We start from the raw sequence: 21836 nt of genomic DNA on the forward strand, positions 1-21836 counted from the left end.
TACGTACAAAATCCCAATAATCCTCAGATTTTTTTCACCCTATCTGCACTCTCAGGAGTGCCTTTACAGAGATTCACTGCTGCGGTCAGAGCCAATGTTTTGAGTGTGGTATAAATCTTCTTCTGAACTGAGTGATTTGTGAAGAGTTGAACAGTAGATTTGGGGATTCCTAGCTTTGCAGTAAAATGAAATCTTTCTGTCCTGTTCCTTTTTATAGTGTGGGCTGGCAGCACTCAAAGCTAATCTATTGTCCTGTTTCCTTTTAACTGTTTGTTATCGACCTGGCTTCTTCCACACAGAGTAACCCTACTATAAAGGAGAGAGAACCCAGTGTGATGGGCTGCATGTCCTTCTGTGCTGTATTCTTCCCAGAACAGAATTTAACCGCCAGTGTGTATGGTTTTCCATACAGATGCCGTGATAAAACAGCAGAAAGTGCAGTGACCAGAAGTCAGACAGGATGCCACCAATTTTAACCTTTAAACTGAGGACATTCTTCAACGTGCAGGAATTTTTGCCATTTCTGCAATTTCAATGCAGTAAGTGTTCATTGACTACTGTTTTTAACCCAGGATTCCAACTTTAACATTCACAAGCTGACAATTCCTTTTTCCAACAAGTTAAGTGATGCTAACCTTGAGGTATCCGAGAGATTTGAGGCAGGCTGCTGGTTTCCTTGCTCGGTGTGCTCCAATGTCTCAGGTTTTGGACCATGCAGTGGTGTAAAGCAGTAAACTCAGCTATCACACAGAAGATGGCATGCGGTGTTCTGTCTGAGGAAGGGGGCGAAAGTATGCTGTGTGAACATGTAATATTACATTCTGTCAGCAGGTACCTGCAAAATTCCCATCTGTCTGTCACCAATGACCAAATTCTGTTCCTCGTCTCCTCTTCTGAGGCTGTCAAAATCGAGATGACCAAAGGACCACATCTGGTTCCTTGCTTCTTCCTGGCATTTTGTAATCCCTTCTGAACAAAGAAATAAAGCCTGGTTTATGTAAGGAATGTTGTGCTGCAGAATACCTGGGAAGGCAGAATAAGCAGCTTTATACCTTGAACTTGTGAGGCCTCTAATCTTACTTGCTCTTATTGCTGTGTGAGGTGTTAGGCTCTGAAAGGGTTAATACTAATACATGCATTAAGCACCACCCATTATGATGATATTGTTTGAACCAGGGAGAGAGAACAGCTGTGGATATTGATGGAGGCTGACCTAGCATCCAGGTCTCCCTCATAATCTTAGTAACAATATCTATATTAATAAACCAACCTGTACCTGACTGCCATCATGTTACACCTTCAGCGGTTGCATGAGAAGGTGCCGTGGGACTGTGGGGGTGTGTTGGGATTGAAGGAAAAGTGGACCAGGGTGTCCAAGAAGGAATGGTCCCACAGAAGGCAGACAAGAGAGAGGAGGGGAATGTGTGTCTGATGGTGACATCTCACTGGAGATGGTAAAACTGGCACCTGATGATCCTCTGGATGCGGATGCTGGTGGACTGGTAGGTAGGGACAAGGGCAACCCTATCGCTGTTGCAGGAGGAAAGAGAGGGTGAGGGTGGAAGTGCAGGAGATTGGTCAGACTCAGTAGAGGGCCTTGTCGACAACAGTGCTGGGGAATCCTCGGTTGAGGAAGAAAGTGGACATTTTGGAGGCTCCCTTGACAAAGTTTGCCTCATTGGAGCATATGCAACAGTGACAGAGGAACTGGGAGAATGGAATGGAGTCGTTTTTTGGAAGCAGGGTGTGGGGATGTATAGAAGAAAGTGAGGACTGCAGATGCTGGAGATAAGAGTCAAGAGTGTGGAGGTGGAAACGCACAGCAGGTCAGGCAGTATCCAAGGGGCAGGAGAATCGATGAAGGGCTTATACCCGAAACATCGATTTTCCTGCTTCTCAGATGCTACCTGACTGGCTGTGCTTTTCTAACATTACACTCTCGACTGTGAGGATGTATAGTCCAGGTAGCTGTGGGAGTCGGTGGGTTTACAGTGGATAATAGCGGCCAGTCTATACCCAGAAATGGAACAGAGATTTCAAGGAAGGGAGGGGAGGAGTCAGAGATAGACAAGGTGAAGGTGAGGCCAGGGTGGAACTTGGAAGCAAAATTAATTAACTTTTCCAATTCTGGGTGAGAGAGGGAAGCAGCACTGATGATATCATCGATATATCAGAGAAAGAGTTGTGGGTGGGGTCTGAACTAGGATTGGAACAAGGAATGTTCCACTTGAAGAAACAGGCACAACTTGGGCCCATGTGCATACCCATGGCCACCCCTCTGACCTGAAGAAAATGAGAGGAGTTATAAGAGAAGCTGTTTAGGGTGGGGCGAGCTCGATGACGGGTGAGGATAGTTCAGGTCTTTGCCCCAGGAAGAAAAGGAGAGTCCTGAGACCATCCTGATGGGAGAAGGATGTATAAAGGGATTGCAGATTAAGGTTTGAACTTTCTCATGTTCTTACTCCCTACATGCTACTGTACAGAAGTGAACTGCTTTAGTGACTATGTATGTATACAAAGATATTTTTATGAACAAAGTATATTTTTGAAATTTATAAATAAACAACATACTGCTGAGGGAATAACTAAAGCCTGGGGCAAATGTTACCAAAGCGCGTTGAGGAAAATCCATCGTTCAGGGTTTTTCTGCCAAAGTATAACAAGGGTCAGTTTAGTTGTCAGATCCTCGTGTGCCTCCAAATGAACAGAAGCACTTTCCAGCATAAATAAAAATGTCTTTGCTTTTTGCAACTGTGAGGAGATCTGAGAAAGGTCAATATTCCAAGGTCTTGTTTGCTTTTTTCGGTTTCTGCAGACTGTACAGACCTGATTTAGAACATTTACATATACTTACAGATGGATTTATAAATAAAGCATATCTTTGAAATAAAAAATGTTGAGTTTCAAAGACGAAATCAGAAAGCTGAAATCCACCGTCATCCATTTACTATCGCCAGGTTAGCCCATTGAAGACTGTTTCAGCTGAGTCTACCCACAAAAGTAGCAAAGAAGGTATTATATTATTAAATTGTTACTTAATAATAAGTAATAACACCCACAGAAACAGACATTAAGCTGGCACACAACATTTACCAAGTTACAGAGTCACAGAGATGTACAGGACAGAAACAGACCCTTCAGTCCAACTCATCCATACTGATATTCTAACTTATACTAGTCCCATTTGCCAGCATTTGGTCGATATCCCTCTTTAACCCATCCTGTTCATGTCCCCATCCAGATGCCTTTTAAATGTTGTAACTGTACCAGCCTCCACCACTTCCTCATTCCATACATGAAGCACATTCTGCGTAAAAACATTAGACCGTTTACGATATGCTGGGGGCTGTTCCCCTGAAGAAGAGTGAGGATCAGAGAGGGAGAGAGAGAGAGAGAGAGAGTTGGGTCAGTCAATTAAAAACAAAAGCCATGGTTGCACATTTATTCAATTTCACTTTTTTTGACAGCAATGAATTCTAATTGGCAGCAGAGTCTGGACTGAACGTGTTTTAATATCTGTACAAATCACCATCCTCCACACTTTCATAACCAAATCACACATCCCAATCCGCTCCTTAAGTAGCTTTGCTGTAATGCTTCAACAATCATGTTGACACAGAGTTGTTGGGAATTCAAACAAGGTAATGACTTTAGTTTACTTTATGGGGGACACAGTTCAAGAAAGAGGCTGTTCATCAAGCAACAGTTCCTTAATATTTTAATTCACTTTGTCACATGACCATGGGCTATACAAGGCAGTTACAGTATCAATGTTTGACTAAAAGAACTAAATCCATCCCAGATTGGGATAAATGCTTTCCCCATTGTAGGCTAATCAACTTCCTGTTTTGCCCATGTTCAGTGACCATGCCCTTTGAAACTGCAAACAGGCTCCTATTTGCAGTAATTATCTCTCCCTATAATTTTTAAGTTGGATTTTTCACAAACACTGTGATAATTGTGTCTCTTTGTAGAACCAAGTGGTTCATGTCTCCTCTATGTCTGAGCCAATCTGAAGTAAGCTTACATTCAATATATTTTGTTTTAAACCTTAAAGCCTGAATCAATTGTCATCCAATACCAGTGGGTTTTCAATAGGTGTGCCGCAACAAAGTGAGAAGTGTGCTGTGAAGCAGTGCTGCTTTATTTGAGCACCAAGGCCTCTTGCATGCTTCTGATCTCCTCTGGAGCCTCAGTGTCTTATTGAAGAAAGTATCTGCTAACATTCATCACTGGGCATGGGCAGGAGAAAGGAATTCCTGTCTGTGTGCCATGGGATTCATTGTTTGACTCATTGAAGTGTGCCTTGATACTGAAAAGATTGGGAACCATACTCCTACACCAACCTCACAAGCTGCTATGTACATACATATACATTTCTAGCTGTTGAATTAATTTCTATACCCATGGGCATTCACAACTTGCGCACCCCCACACCCTCAGCCCCACCCCCTCCATTTTCAGCCACTGGTTGTGCCCAAGGAAGTCATAATCTTTGATGGTTCTTGTTCCTCATCCTGGATTCTTCTGGTGAGTCAGTAGGTTACATTTGTGAGGTCCAATTAATTTGCATAGCTATAGCTCATACCTCCCAAGAAGTCCTGCCATCAATGCCAGCAGCAACTTTACAGTCAATAGTGATTTCCAGTGGCACCACCACCAGTACATGGGAAGAAATTCTAATTCAGGGATGAGCATCCAGCTTAATATCCTAGTCCCAAATCCTCAGCCACTGCCTTGTAACATCTAGTTCAGCCTCACATTCTCTACAGGTTGTTCAATTTCTAATTGGATTCACTGATATTGCTTCATTGCTGTCCAGGCCTATCCCTTCATTTTCCATAGACATTCCAGCAGTTTCAGGATTTGTTTCTCCTTGGGAAATAGGTATCTCAGCAAGTCCTCAGTTAGATCATCAGTTATGTTCATCCACTTCCTATGGTTGTGTTGGGGGAGAGGGGAAAGGGGGAAGAGGGTTGCAGGGAAGGGAGGGAGGAACGGTGAGGGAAGATGTTAGTCATCACCAAATGTCCAAGCATTTCTGGGATCTGGGTTGAAAGCAGAGACTTGAATTGCTCACTGAGTAATAGATGATACCGTACTGACACTGAGGTTCACTGGACTTCAAGCAGTATTCCTCTCCGACACATTATATCATCACTTTGTGGCAGCACTGGAAGTCTCAAGGATATAATTTAAGATGGTAATAAAACCATATATCATTTTCATCCCTATCCCTAAGGGTTGTGGGCAGACATTCTCTATTCCCAAGCAGCAAGCCATATGTTTGGGTCAGCCCTTTATTGTTATCTCCTATGATCCTTGTAATTTTAAGTGTTTTGCTGTAACATTTAAATTCACATCAAATGTAAATTCCTTTTGAACAATGCTTTGCTCAATCTCATTTAGAGGCCAACACGCTTGCTATATTGACAATTTTAATTCATCAGTAAATACAGATTAGCCCTTCGACAAATATATGTTTAAAATTAATGGTTACAATTGAATCAGTGACTCTAGCGGTGCACAATTGGACCATGTGTACATGTGCACTCAGTGGAGTTTAGTGGTTTCTCTCAGTCAGGTTACAAATATTAAACAGGTTGTCTAAAATGTGACAACACTCATAGTGGTTAGACAGGTTGACAGCTTGAGTAATATTTAATCTGACACAAGTGCAGCTATAATTAAGATTATAAAATCGAATGTGGAGGGGAGGATACTATCGTTAGATTTAAACAAATCAGCTTAAGTATAAAAGAAACCTTCATTGCTGCACTTTGGAACACTCAGACACTGCAATTCCCGATTCCCAGCTGTTCTGAGCTACTCCTTAGCCATTTGAGTTTGTTAGCCGTGACAGTTATTCTCCACACTCATGATTGCAAGCTTTGTTCAAATTCCTATAGAACAGGCCTAGTTGGGTCCCCTGCAAGCCACTTGGCTCCTGTGCAATCACAAATTCCAAACGTATTATTAATACTGCTATTTCCTGATTCTGTGAAGAGAGAACATAGCAGACACCAGTCATGGAGTCATGGATTCATAAAGGTGTACAGCACAGAAACAGACCCTTTGGTCCAAGTCATCCATGCTGACCAGATATCCTAAACTAGTCTAGTCCCTTTTGCTAGCACTTGGCCTATATCCCTCTAAACCCTTCTTCCTACACATATACACATCCCCAGATGTTTTTTAAATGTTCTAATTGTACCAACGTCCATCACTTCCTCTGGCAGTTCATTCTATACACGCACCACCCTCTGCATGAAAATGAAAAGTCACTTTTAATTTTTTCCCCACTCACCCTAAACCTGAGCCCTCTAGTTCTGGACTCTGCCACCCCAGAGAAAAGATCTTGTCTATTTACCCTATCCATGTCCCTCATGATTTTATAAACCTCTATAAGGTCACCCCTCAGCCTCTGAGTTCTTATTTTTCTTTACACTCCTTGATCTGTGTACAGTGTTTTCATTGGTCTTTGCTTTCCACCCACACATGGAAGTGTCACTGGTTATCATAAATCTGTAAGTTCTATGCCCTAGCTGAATGCTAAGCCAGGTTTTGTAAGTAGGACCCCTTATACAGTTGAAACTTTAATGATCATTGAATCTTCACTTTGATTATTGCAACTTCTTTCTGTCCCTCAGAGACTTTAAAGTACCCTTTCATATTGAGATAACATTCCAAACACAATCCTAATATGCATGTGTATGTTGATTCTCTTGCTCTCCTCCCCCAACTTTTTTAGTGGTTAAACTGGCACAATAGATTCTATGGTTTTAGCTTAAACTGACTTTTGAAATCATTATGTTGGATATTACAATTTCAAGTAATTGGTTTGTTTAAAGTGCAAGTTGTCGGACCACACACAGCAACTGTTTCATGTCAATAGTCTGTTGCAGTCAGGGTCCCCTGTGTTCCCTGGGAGCTGACCACATTGTAATTGCTTCTTTTGTAAGAGGAGCAACTTAGTGTAAGAGCTTGGAATTTAAAGCAGACTAAAGCTTCATCCACAGTTGCAGTAATGTGTTTTAACTTTAACATTACACTGTCACTCTTACTCAGTAACTTGAATCTTAAATCATATAAAATGTTTGAAATTGAAATAAATTCACCATAGTCTTTTGAGAAAACACAGGAACCAGAAGTCTCAAATGCTTTAACTTTGCCACACATTTTGAAGCCTCAGATCCATTGAATCCAATGCTGAACTCATGATATATATTTTTTGAAATAAAGTACACCTTCCTTTAATCCAAGTCTTAAATTTCACTTCAAGCCACAAACATCACTTTCTCAGCATTCTGACCCATCATATCTTTCTGCAAAGTTAAAAATCACACAGGTAACCAGATAAAAGAACAGTCATCTGAAAGCTAGTATTTCCAAATAAACCTGTTGGACTCTATCCTGGTGTTATGAGATTTTTAACTTTGTTCACCCCAGTCCAACACCAGTACCTCCACATCATATACTTCTGCATCATTCTTCCCCTTATTTATCCCTTCTTTTCTCTAATAGATTCTATGTCCTGGCTGCTATAGTATATATACCTTCTCAATTGGCTACACATTATAAATGAGCAATGACTGATCAGAACAGCTTGAAAAAAAAACAAATTGGGGATTTAAATTGAAAGACTAGGACCAGGTAATTATAATGGAGTTCAGAATTAGAAACTGATTAAATTAATTTCAGCTGAGTGGGATATGCACGTAATTGAACAATCTTGCTACAATTTCATTTATAGAACACGAAGCAGAGTGGGATAATTTCTGTGACTTTGAAATCTGTTTGTTCGTTCCTATTATTTCACAATGCAATGCCTAGTCACTTGTTCAGTTTCCATCTCTCATTAAATGTGCTTATTACTCAATATTTTAAAATAATTTGTACTGTCCTGCATTTGTACTGCATTATCACAGTTAGTTAATTAATTAATTGGCAAGGCTTTATACCTTTGCACATTGTCAGTGATCTGTGTCATTGCCTCATGGTTACTTTAAAGCGTGGCTGCATTGTTCAATTGGTGATAGAAGTTATGGCAATATGAGGAAACACGTAGGTAGCATAGCAAGTGAGGAACCGGAAAGGGAAAGTGAGACTTTGTGTTCCTCATGCAAAGCACCAGCACTGAAACAAGAGGTTGAATAACCTTCCTTGCGGTAGCCATCTTTATGTTCACTCGATAAGCTTGCCTAGGAGTAGGGCAAATCTAATTGACAGGATTCTTTACACTACTATTTCTGGACAGTATGGAGGCAATACATCTCTTACATGTTGAAATTGGATGTATTAATGACATGTTTTTTTAAAAAAGGGAACAGGAGAAACAGCATAAAGAAGCTAAAGCTGAGAAAGAGGAGCTAAAGCAACAAAGCTGAAGAGAGAACCCCCAAGCGTTTCTCGGGATCCCAAGCTCAGGTCTGGCATACCAACCCTATTTGAGAAGGAAGGGAATGATACCGAGGCAGAGGGGAAATGGGGATGTTACCCTAGTGCACTGGTGCCTCCCATTGAGCCACCTACGACTCCGTCTCTGCTGCTGTGCTGAGTCCTGAGAAAAACCTGTATAGCTGATCAGGTTAAGATGCACTGTAGGAAACCAGGGGCATGCTGCTACTTTGCACTGGAGTTCACCATCTCCATGTCACACACCCTCCCCCCACACAAAAATATGCTCCCCATCAGACAGCTACTGACCCCCAAGGCAGATGGAGAAGATGAGCCAATGATTATTGGAGTCTACATCCCCTGGAAACCTCAAGAGATGATCGTGATAATAAATCAGACTCCGATCGCTAAAGATAAACCCGACCAATACGTCCGGAGCATAGTTCAAATGGGCAGTGCAACACCCCGGGATCTGTTTGCCCTTTTTTGTATGATCTTGTCACCAGAAAAAGTCACTAAGTGGCAGGAACAAATGGGCGAGAGTGACAGAAAAGGACCGGTCCACACTTATGATGATTTAAGCGACAGATTCAAAGAGGACACCTTGAGTGTCACGGACATGGTACGCACATATAACATGGATTGGTCTAAGAACACCAGGACACAGATGAGGAGAGCCCTTATTTATTACTGGGATGGCTAGAATGACCCCAAGTTGTGCTCTGAAGGTCATAGAAAAACTGAGTTTGTTGAGCTGCCCCATGATCACAATGCACCTTCAGCCAGTACTGATGAACTTCATCGGGATTGGAATACCACAGACCTGCCACTTGAACATGCAGACTTCACTTCTTATGTGGATGGCAGCTCCTTTATGTCACCCACAGGTCAGCAATGCTCTGGATACATGATTGCTATGGATGCTGAAGTGGTTGAACTCCACTTCAGCACAGAAGGCTGAATTGTTTGCCCTCACTCGGTCTTGGATCTTGGCAGAAGAGAGTTCAGCAAATATTTATATGACTCTTGCTATGCTTTCAGCGTTGCCCATGACCACGGCGCCTTATGGGAGCATACAGGACTTTTAACCTCCATGGGGCAACCCTTTAGTAATGCTGTTTTTGTGCATAACCTCCTGCAGTTACCATCCAGCCTAGTGGTGATCAAATGTTCAGCTCACACTGTTGCCGCTGACAGAATCTCTAAGGGTAACACGCAAGAAGATGCAATCACCGACCAGGCAACCTTTCACCCGGCTTTCCTGGTTCCATTGGGCTCACAGCAACACCTCGTTCCAAAATGTATGAGGACGGGTATATCAGACCTGGGTGAGACACATCACTTACAGGGGGGATGCCCCTGCAGTGGATCACAGTCACCCTTGACGTTCATACCAAACTGTGGGACAGGTCTGTGTTCCTTCTTTGCTTTTACCAACCTTGATGGATAATGTACATAACTGTACACACCTAGGCAAGGAGGGAATGGTCAGCACTTTGCTACAAATCTGGTGGCACCCGGTTCCCAAAACAAAGGCTGAGAAGTGAGCCAAAGCATGCTCAGTCCGCAAAAAGACAAATGCTGGAAAAAGGATGTCCTGCAGTTCTGGGACTACTCCCTCGCCTGGTGGGCCTTTCAATTGTCTACAACTAGATTTCGCAGAATTACCCAGGGTACAATGTTAGAAGTATTCTTTGGTAATAGTAGATGTCTTCAGCAGATGGATTGAGGCAATCCTGACAAGGGGCAACACGGCTACAACAGTGGTAGAAATATTGTGAGGGAAATAATTCCTTGTCAAGGACTCCCAGAGACAATAAGCTCAGTCAATGAGTCACAGTTTGTGGCTAAAATTAATCAGGGGATCTGTAGGGAACTAGCAATAAAACAACAATTCCACTGCACTCACCACTCAAAAGCAACTGGAGTGGTGGAACGAGCAAATAGTACCCTAAAAAAATGCTGACAAAGCTACAACAGGAAACAGGCCTAAGTTTGTTGAATGTCCTCCCCTTGGCCCTGTTCCACATGAGGGTTACCCCTTCAAGTAAAAACAGTCTGTCTCCTGTTGAGGTGGTTTACAGGAAGCCCATGAGGACCTGGGATAATCCGACATACCCTCTCCCTCCCTGAGAGACTAGATATGAACACCCTGAGAGAGGAGGTGGGGGTGTACCTACAGGGGCTAACCAAATCTCTCCAAAGTTTGCATTCATAGGAATGCCAGGCTTACAGATAAAGCGACAATCTGCCTGAAGGGGATTACCCCGCTGCTGGGCCAGGGGACTTCTTCGTCCTGATAAAGGGCTGGGAACGAAAAAAGCTGGGACCAAAATGGAAAGTACCATTCCAGGTGTTACTACCCTCTCCCACAGCTGTGAAAGTACAAAACCATTCTGTGGATACACAGAACCAACTGTAAAAGAGTCAGCGTGGAACCGACACCAACTACGGACAAGATGTTTTCCATACTTGTGACCATGGTGAGAGGGGGCCTTGAGAAAGGATAAATCCCAAATTGACAGCATGATACCTTTTTGCACCGAGCCTCTCAGACAGCCCATGTAATGGGGAGAGACACCCACTGCTGGGTATGTGCCCATATGCTTCGGTGGGAGGAATCGCTTTGGGGCCCGTACCTTTTCGCTGGCACGAACTGGCCGAATGGCTACTGCGTCGAAGCCTTTCCAGTGACCTTGCTAACACCGATGATGTACAAGAGTGGCAGTCGGCAGGGTATAACCTGACCTCCTGATGAAGGGCTCCTGCCCGAAATGTCGATTTTCCTGCTCCACGGATGCTACCTGACCTGCTGTGCATTTCCAGCACCACTCTAATGTTCACCCTAATTACAATGAGTCACATAGACCCCCCTCCCTTGGAGTTCTCAACATCACCATCGACTACATCACCATTTGTTTCAGGTGGGAAGAGAAGCCTACCAAAGGCATTTATGTGGTAATGAGTGAATGCTCCTCTACCATCCCCTGGGTCGAACCAATTCAGAACTTAACAGAATATGGGTACTTTATATTTGATTAGTCTACCATCCCCAACAGAACTTCAGGCCACCTCTGGAATAATCCAGCTCCCAGGCTGTTGGGAGATGGGTGAGGGGCGGAGGGCACTGTTTCCACCCTGACAGCTTAGACAGCACACACTTCATTTGCAGTTTGAAAGCCTACCCTAGGATTTCCTCAGTTTGGGAAGGGTCGTGCTACATGGGGTATGTTGTACCTCGCATTCGAGTTCTGGGCAACCTACCGTCATCGCCGAGATCCAGAAGGTCCCTCCCAAGTTCCTCACCTGGGTGGGAATGTTCTCCCTCCCAACAGGAATCTATTTACATTCCCAAGAAATTAGCCAGCTCAGGACTGTATGGGAAAGGGTCACCAATGATACGGCTAGTGCCCGATCTGAAATTAACACAGAAAAACTTGCAGTTAGGACTTTGGCATCCAGAATCATTTGGCACTGAGCTTCCTACTAGCGAAGGAAGGTGGTACCTGTGCCATTGTTGGGGCAGAGTGCTACACCTACTTCCTTGATGAGTTCATGAACAACACTGACGTATATACATACTAAACACATCACACAGGAAATCCAGACTCTCCTAACTATCGAAAAGGGGTTCAGCGAGGGCATGGGAGGGTGGTCACTGTGGGGGGGGGGGGGGGGGGGGGAGGGGATGTATTCTTAGAGAATTGGAAGGCGTGCTAGCACATATCAGGATTACAATACTACTTGTGATCTCCTGCATTCTAGTGCTCCGGTGCTTATGGCCACTATTGTCCAAATGTTTTCACAATAGGCTCTGAGGGGACCTGGATGATCATCAAATGATTAAAAGGAGGGAATGATTAAGTTAAAATGCCACAGAGGGGGCAGTTCCATGCTTTGTTTCTCTTTCAGGACACATTGGGGATGCAAGGGTTAAACAATTCACTGCCAAAGGACTTTCTGCATTATTAACTAAAAGCTTGGACTCTTACAATACCGACACACCATCTCAGTAGGGGAGAGGCTGACTGTATTTCAGAAATAAAGTCTAGTGGAGCCATGCAAGTGGATCCCCCCTGTAGCCCCAGATAGAGGGATTTGCCCTTTCCAGACAAGACTTATAGCCTTGGCCACAACCCTGTTAAACTGCCTCCCGCTCCCAATGTTTTGCTTCCCCTCCATATTAGCATAGGTATGTGAATCCCCACTTACAGCAGACAAAACCCTTCTGCCTTAATCTCTTCCCATCAACACATAATCATGAAGAATACGATAATCAGTTTCTGTAATCCATTCACACGTTATCACAGGACATCGACATTCATCGGGCTTTGTAAATTCATAATTACCTACTTTAAACTATGTGATGACTATCATACATGTGACTGATAAACCTTTTGTTTAATTCCTATGAAATATACTGTCTCTGTGTGTAGGGCAGAGATTCGTGGAGAAGTGGCACCACAAGCAGACACACGGCTACTTTAGAGACGCTTTACATCTCTCGCCGGCTGTCTGATAATAAGGCTACTGCTGTTGTACAGAAAACTTGAGTCGTCTGGATTTGTGGAACAAAGCAGTCATCAACAGTTCTACTCTACCATCTCCAAATTCAATCCCAGTTGACTATTCATCCAGCTGCCAAACTAACACCCTACCTAAAGGTGGTAAAGAAAGGCAAATAAAAAGGTGGGCATGGTCTCACAGTGGTTAGCACTACTATCTCACAACACCAGGGTCCTGGGCTAAATCCCAGCCCTGGGTGACTGTCTATTTTGAGTTTGCACATTCCTCACTTGTCTACATAGGGTTCCTTCCACTGTCTAAAGATATGAAGGCGAGGTGGATTGGCCATGCAAAATTTTCCATGGAGTCTAGGCGTGTGCAGACTAGTTAAACTAGCCGTGGCAAATGTGGGATTATGGGGACACGGTTGGAGGGTGAGATACTTTTTCGAGAGTTGGTACAGACTCAATGGACCAAATAGCCTCTATCTGCACTATAGGCATTTTAAGACCTACCTCTGTGGGACATCTGATTGTCCAGCTTCAAGGTCATTAGTAGGTAACCTGCTCACATTATCAATTGTCAACATGTCTGGAGAGATGAGATGGTTGATGGTCCACACAGGTAAAGGCTTTTATTGTACAATATGCATACGAGAATATGGCTCAAATGAGAAAGTTTTGTTACATTTTTGTACACTTCATTGTATATCATTTATCAATGACCATCAAAAAATACAAGTTAGTTGTAGTATTGATGTTTCATTAGAAGCCTAGTCTAGTTTGCCATTGGAAAAAATGCGCTCCATTGGAAGCTCATGAAGCCCTACATTCCTTATGTTGTTGCCTGTACATTTCTGAAATACCTTACAGCATCATCTTGCGAATCACCGTCATCATCAGCAGTCAGGAATGTCAGGACAAGGGAATATATTTTTAAGGTGAGAAGGGAGAGATTTAAAAAAGACATGAGGCACAATTGTTTTACACAGCGAGTGGTTTACATGTAGAATGAACTTCCAGAGGAAGTGGTGGTTGCAAGCACAGTTACAACATTTAAAAGACACTAAGTTAAGTACATGGATAGGAAAGATTTAGAGGGATATGGGTCAGGAGCAGCCAGCTGAGACTAGTTTAGTTTGGGATATGTTTAGCATGGACTGGTTGCACCAAAGATTCTGTTTCTGTGCTGTATGATTGTATGACTCCATAACTCCATGATATTGGCCATATCATTGCACAAATAATTATCATCTTTGCAATCAAGTGCATTGGATATCACACATTTCTTGAAATATTTGATGACAACCTCCATTTCACCCGTTTCTGATTAGATTAGATTCCCTACAGCGTGGAAACAGGCCCTTCAGCCCAACCAGTCCATACTGACCCTCCGAAGAGTAACCCACCCAGACCCATTTCCGTCTGACTAATGCACCATGGCAATTTAGCATAGCCAATTTACTTGGCCTGCACATCTTCGAATTGGGTGAGGAAACTGGAGCACCCGGTGGAAACTCACGCAGATATGGGGGGAATGTGCAAATTCCTCACACAGTCACCTGAGGCTGGAATCGAACCTGGGTCCCTGTTACTGTGAAGCAGCAGTGCTAACCACTGAGCCACCGTGCCGCCCCAATTCTCCTCGTTCCTTTCTTAAGTGTCCCCCTGCATTTTCTATATTTCATGAGGGCCTCTGTTGAACTCCCTTTATAAAAAATTCTCTTTGTCTTGTTATCCAGACCTGAATATTCCCAAACATCCTCTTGGCTTGGAGCTGCTACATTTCACCCTAACAGGAACATGTTGAGCCTGCACGCTCTGCTTCCATTTCAAATAATCACCAAACCCACCATCCCTCTCCCTGCTGCTGTTCTTTTATAGACTTATCTAGAAGGAGCTGCTCCCAGTGTACTTAGGCCAGATCTTGCCTTATTTAAACAAAATCTGCCTTCCTCCTGTTAGAAACGAAAATCGCTTCTTAATAATCGCTCTAGACAAATTCAGGAAAACAAAGTTTTATTAGCAAGTCTGCAGAGTCGGGCAGCCTTCTGAGTAAAAGGCGCGCTGAGGCTTACAAAGTTTCTCATTATATACAGTACAAGTCCCTCCCCTCCTTGGCTCTAACAAGCCATGAGGTTCACATTCTTAAAAACATCATTATTCTCCAACTTGCATCCTTATCACAAAGTCTGCAACAAATGTCTCCAGACCCTAGAGGTGTTATTTTTCTCTCCCTGTAGTCTTATCAGTCAAAGACTTATTCTTCTCTGTGCTGTAGCAGATGTCTCTGTATCAATCTGTAGCAGATGTCTCTCGAGTCGTTTCCCTGTCTTGCAGCCTCTATCAGTCAAGGACTCCTCCTTCCCTGCCTGTGTTTATGGTTTCATCAATCAAGGGCCTGCTTGTTTTACTCTGCTCACGAACTGCATGCACTATTTTAAACTATTCTAATTTTGAGTATACAAAATGTTTTAAGAAAGCAAAAGTCTAAGTTTTAGAAAAGGAGCAAAAGTTTTATCTTTTATTATAGATCAGTCTGTGGTCTAGGCACATCTTAAAGTTGCAAACCGAAATTACCTCTCACAATTCCACCCTTTTCTTTTTTAAGATGTGCCTAGACCAAGATAAGCCCCCCCTTTCTTTAAGGGCCCGGGAAATCTTTGGACTTTCGCAGCAACATCACCTTAAGTTCCCGTGTCCCATGTTGTGGAACCACCACTGCCTGGAGTCGGGAAATATTTTTCTGAATTAGAAGCTGAATACAGGGGATTAGGCAGGGTAATACGAGAAGAAGAATCACAACCCCCCCCTCCCCAACCATCAGTAGCGCGGTGCGCCACCAACTACCACCTAGGAGACCATCCCACCATCCGATGCCACTAAGAGGACGCCAAGATTGTACTGGCACATGGGCCAATTTCCGAATTTCATCGGAAATTTCCAAAACCGCTTTACCATTATCGTCAATTTCTAGGCAGCAGTTAGTCAGGTTAAACTTCCCGCACACGCCCCCCTCCGAGGCCAACAGATAATCCAAGGCAAGTCGGTTTTGATATATAGCAGCCCTCATCTGATCCTGCTGCTTAGCCAGCAGCTCCAGGGCCAGGGCAGTCCGGTTAGTAATAACCTCTACGACTGCTTGGAGCCTGATAATTCGATTTAACATATAGATAGGAGTACGATATCCCCATGATCCGTCCTGTGCCCATGTAGCCGGCCCGTAGTATTCAATAATCCGGGCCGGTGGCCACTCATCCCCCCAATCACCGACTTGGATATCCCTTGGCGACCTACGCAGGGAGTCAAAGAGTTTAATTCCCAAATCATCGCCTTCCTCCCGGGGTAATAGGAAGAATTCAGGTCGTATTAGACCCAGGAAGCATACTCCAGCCCATCCCATGGGGAGTTTGGAATAGGCCTGATTACCGCATATCCAAAATAGGCCATCTGGAGCAGGCCCTCCCTGCCTCACAACATCATCCCACAGTTCCTTTACCCCAGGGACGCCCTCATAAGGACCAGGACCACTACAATTCCAATATTCGGGCTCCTGGCCCCGTGCCAGAGTCTGGACAGGAGTATCCCAGCATCGACTCCCCTGACAACCACCACCCCAGGCTCTCATCATGTCATCGGAAGAATCAGCACCTAGTTCGTCAGAGGAGGAATCAGTACGTAATGGAACGCAATTTTGATGACCTCGGTTTGCAATGTACCAAGTAATATCCTCAGGCCACCATACTCGTGTGGTCGCATCCAATATACTCTGACAGGGACTAATTCCTACCTCCACGGTCCCCTTTCCTTCAACACATAACTGGCCCTCAGGGCTATTTGTCAGTCTCCACCCCTGGCTTTTCCTTTCGTTGACATGTGTCCAAGTGGTTTGAAGCAATTCCCATATGTCTAAGCTGTGACCAGTCCATGGCCATTGTTCTGACATATGCGGCCCCCCACAAACCCAGCAATTGCTAATATTTAAAACAGTGGCTATCCGAGAGGTAAGATCAATAAACAGGTTTTGTGTTACATCAGGGAGCTCAATCCTTTCTTCTACCTCTTCGTATACAGATGGCACTTTAGAGAGCACGACCGTTCCCTGACGGTCTTGCTCTTTCTCCAACCCCCGATCAGTGATCTGTATCTTGGTCTCCTTGACTCTGTCAACCTGTTCCCTGCGCAACACGGAGGATAGGTCCCACCTCCCAGTTTTGCTAATACACACCCAGCGGTCATTTATAGGGCATCCACGGATTTTGCCACCGTATCCTTTATTATATACCTGATAATAGGGTCTTCCACCCTCCCAACATTCATGGCGTGCACTCACATCGTAACACCAATCGTCCACATAGGAATGGGACACAATGTTCCCGAGTAGATTCGAATCCCAAGTCTTACTGTAGTTCGACATTTGTCACATCTTCCCTCACCCTCCCCCACATACAGGAATAAACTGATCAATATCCCCACCAATACAGTCCAAGTAGAGTTCATTATTGCTGTCTTTTCAGTTTTACCACCAACGGCTTGTCCCCTTGCTCGCATGTCCAAGTGCTTTCTCCTTCAGATGGAACAGGCCCCTTTATCCTCGATGCGTGGACCCACCCTTTCTCTTTCGTCCAAACAGCTGCTTCAGTTGTTAACAGAACCAGGAACGGTCCTTCCCACCGCGGCTGGAGCTTTTCGGCCTTCCAGGTCTTAACAAGTACCCAGTCTCCGGGCTCCACCTTATGCAAGAGGAAGTCGAGCGGCGGAGTGTGAGCCAGGAGACCTTTCCTCCGGAGTTCTCTTGGGCAAATTTGACCTCAGTGGGATCCCTCCTGCGCCACGTGGTGTACCACAGATTGAGGTCACCTTTGATATTGACGCAAATGGCATCTTGAATGTCTCTGCTGTGGACAAGAGCACTGGCAAAGAGAGCAAAATCACCATCACCAATAACAAGGGCAGGTTGAGTAAGGAGGAGATCGAGAGGATGGTGCAGGAAGCGGAGAGGTACAAAGGTCAGGATGATATGCAGCGTGAGAAAATTACAGCCAAGAATTCCCTGGAGTCGTACGCATTTAACATGAAGAGTTCAGTGGAGGAAGAGAAAACGAAAGGCAAGATCAGTGAGGAAGATAAGAACAAAGTCATCGAAAAGTGTAACCAGGCCATCTCCTGGCTGGAGGCAAACCAAACAGCAGAGAAGGAGGACTTTGAGCAGCAGTTGAAAGATTTGAAAAAAAAATATGCAAGCCCATCATTGCCAAACTTTACCAGGGAGGTATGCCCGAAGGGCCATTCTCAGAACAAGTCAGAAAGGACCCTTCTGGTGGACCAACAATTGAAGAGGTTGATTGAAACTTTAACTCTCTTCAAAGTAATATCATTTTCAGTTGGTCTCTCTTCTCCACCATTCCATCCCCCCACCTCCCTGAAATTGCAACAGTCCTTTAGAATTTCTCGGGGCTTCTGTAAACCCAGTTGATTTGGACATTTGCACAGTTAGGTAAATGATGGCCTACATTTCTGAAGTTTGGGTGTTTGAATGGTAGCAATTAAACGTGTCAATGGTGAATTTTTCTGCAAACTGTTTCCTGTATGTTTTATACATTGAGTAGTTTACACCCTTTTAGCTGCTAATGGAGTTCTTTCTCAGTTTTCTGCACACTACAAGAATGCACCGTATGATTCAGAAATTCAGTCAGTTGTCACTAATCCTGAGAAGTTATTGTTTAGACAGGTTATACTTACAGTTAAGCAAACCAGCTATCCTTTCTGTCATGTAGTTGGAACAGTGTTCCCTTATAATAAATAGTATACAACAGAGATTCTATTTTCATACAGACCACAAGAAGGTGGTGTTATAACAATTGGCAGCCTTTGCAGACTTAATTTGTATGCAATTATTGGGGAAAGTAATCACAATTAAATATCTTTGGTGGAAAATGCATAACATCCGAGCAGTGACTATCAATAATACAATTTCTCTCCGTGCACAACCAATTTTCAGATGATGTCCTTTGTGTTCTCCAAAAGCTTGTTTAACCATTTGAATCATTAAGTGGATAGGACCAATTTTCATGCATTGTGTGTCTGTTGCTGTCATAAATGTTTTTTTGTTTGCAGCAAAATTTAAGTTTTTTTTTGATACCTTCCAGACATTGATTCTCTCACAATCTTTTCCATTTTTATGACTTTTCTTTCAACTCTCTGTTTTTTTTTCCCTTGGTTAATCATTCTTTGATATTCCCTTCCTGGAATCATTTTTCCTCACTGAGGAAACTGGGAGTCATGAACTATTTTCATAAAAGTGTGCAGTTGTTCATTAGTTGTCTTTTCTATTAAACTTCTTTCTGAGTCCACTCCAGTTAACTCTGCACAATGCCTACCTTCTTCGAGTTTATAGCACAGTTGTTTTCAACCCAAGTTTCTTACTCTTAACATGAATGCTAACTTCTATCATATTATGGTCACTGTAACCTTTAGAGTTTATTTTTACTTTGTGATCACGTATTAAACCTTCCTCAGTATATATTATCAGACGCAAAATAGCTTGATTCCCATTTGGATGTAGAACATATGATTCTAGAAAAGTGTCCTTCTGACTTCCTTAGGCAACTTGATTTTCCCAATCTACATGAAAATTAAAATCACCAGTGATAAATATACTGCCTGTTTTTTACACACCTTATTTTCTCCCTGAACTATTCTGTCCCAAAGAAAGCTATTGTTGATGGGTCTGTGGACAACTCCCAGCAGCATCTTTACCCATTATTTTTTATAAGCTCCCACTTATATGGATTTTATAACATATGTTTCCAAGATCATTTCCTGCTACTTATACTTATTCTATCTACAAATAACAAAACATACCCCAGCCCATCCCTTAATCGCCTTAGATCCCTTATTTCCCATTTCCGAGGACTTCATAATTCTCCCGTGATAATCTATCACAATTTAGCCAATTCCCGGACCTTCAGTCCCGTGATCGCCCAGGTTCCTTTGCAGGCACCCCCGGTCTTTGGATTCCTGTGTCCTACGTCTCTGTGACACAGATCACAGGCACCCCGTAGGTACACGTTCCTCCTCAAACACGGTCTCTGCAAAATCCCTCACAGGCAAGCCCCGGTCTCTAGATACCTGAGTCCCACGTCTCTGTAGAAAAATCCACAGGCACCCCGTAGGTCCCCAGGCGTCCGGAAACACGGTCCCCGCAAGTTTTTCTTACCTGGGTTCGGTGCACCGAAATTACTCGATCGTAAACCGTCCCCACTGCCTCGGCCACACCCCTCCTTTGTTTTCCTGAGCCTCCCGGATATCACTCGCTCAAGCCGCGCGGGGCGACAAGCAAGGAATCAGGGACTGCTGAAATCAGAAGGGTGCACCTTCTCCGATGTCCTTCCTCAGCTCCCCCCGCGGCCGGAGTGTTGATCCCGGACGACGAGCCCCCAAGTTGTTAGAAACGAAAATCGCTTCTTAATAATCGCTCTAGACAAATTCAGGAAAACAAAGTTTTATTAGCAAGTCTGCAGAGTCGGGCAGCCTTCTGAGTAAAAGGCGCGCTGAGGCTTACAAAGTTTCTCATTATATACAGTACAAGTCCCTCCCCTCCTTGGCTCTAACAAGCCATGAGGTTCACATTCTTAAAAACATCATTATTCTCCAACTTGTATCCTTATCACAAAGTCTGCAACAAATGTCTCCAGACCCTCCCCTTCCTGGCTCTTAATGAGCCATGAGGTTCACATTCTTAAAAACATCATTATTCTCCAACTTGCATCCTTATCACAAAGTCTGCAACAAATGTCTCCAGACCCTAGAGGTGTTATTTTTCTCTCCCTGTAGTCTTATCAGTCAAAGACTTATTCTTCTCTGTGCTGTAGCAGATGTCTCTGTATCAATCTGTAGCAGATGTCTCTCGAGTCGTTTCCCTGTCTTGCAGCCTCTATCAGTCAAGGACTCCTCCTTCCCTGCCTGTGTTTATGGTTTCATCAATCAAGGGCCTGCTTGTTTTACTCTGCTCACGAACTGCATGCACTATTTTAAACTATTCTAATTTTGAGTATACAAAATGTTTTAAGAAAGCAAAAGTCTAAGTTTTAGAAAAGGAGCAAAAGTTTTATCTTTTATTATAGATCAGTCTGTGGTCTAGGCACATCTTAAAGTTGCAAACCGAAATTACCTCTCACACTCCAATGTCAAGATAACGGCAAAGTAGGACACTCCAACCAGAGTCCCTCTGTTCAGCCTGTCCTTTTTGGGTCTTTTCTACTGTTTGTTTTGTCTTTCAGCAATCTTGGAGTGGATCAAGGGGAATCCCGAATCCCGGAGTGAAGCAATGGGAATCCCAACTCCTGGAGCAACGCATGGGGGATCCCGAGTTCCAAAGTGGTGTGCAGGGCACCCGAGTCCCAGAGCAGTATGAGGGGAGTCCCAGTTCACAGACCATTAGCCACGGCAAATGTGGGATTACGGGAACAGGTTTGCGGAATGGATGCATTTCAGAGGGTTGGTGCAGACTCGATGGGCCAAATAGCCTGCATCTGCACTGCAGGCATTCTATGACACACCCCTGTTGGACATCTGATAATCCAGCTTCAAGGTCATTAGTAGGTCACCGGCTCACATTACCAAATGTCATTGTGCGTTAAGAGATGGGATGGTTGTTGATCCACAGAGGTAAAGGTCTTTATTGTACAATATGCAAACAGGAAAACGGATCAAATGAGAAAGTTCTGTTACATTTATATACTTCAGTGTGTACCATTTATCACATGACCATTAAAAGTATAAGCCAATTGTAATATTGATGTCCATTAGAAAGCTAATTTAGTTTGCTATTGGGAAAAAAAAATGTGTTCCATTGAAAGGCTCATAAAGCCCTGCGTTGCTTATGTTGTTGCCTGCACATTTCTGAATTAAGCTTACAGCACCATAATGTGA

General features: G+C 43.7%; 1 protein-coding gene and 1 pseudogene across 1 annotated transcript in view; one reads left to right on the top strand and one right to left on the bottom strand.

Annotated features, from left to right (window-relative positions):
* The window catches only part of LOC140486358 (NXPE family member 3-like), a 110297-nt gene extending 88818 nt beyond the window's left edge, over nt 1-21479 (bottom strand). Inside the window, 2 exon segments of the mRNA XM_072585390.1 lie at nt 836-969; nt 20122-21479. The gene's annotated coding sequence lies outside the window, so the exon portion shown is untranslated.
* LOC140486359 (heat shock 70 kDa protein-like) lies at nt 17611-18335 on the top strand (annotated as a pseudogene).
* Nucleotides 21480-21836: the final 357 nt, after the last annotated feature.

The sequence above is a fragment of the Chiloscyllium punctatum genome, chromosome 15 (assembly GCF_047496795.1).
Source record: "Chiloscyllium punctatum isolate Juve2018m chromosome 15, sChiPun1.3, whole genome shotgun sequence".
Taxonomy (NCBI): Eukaryota; Metazoa; Chordata; class Chondrichthyes; order Orectolobiformes; family Hemiscylliidae; genus Chiloscyllium; species Chiloscyllium punctatum.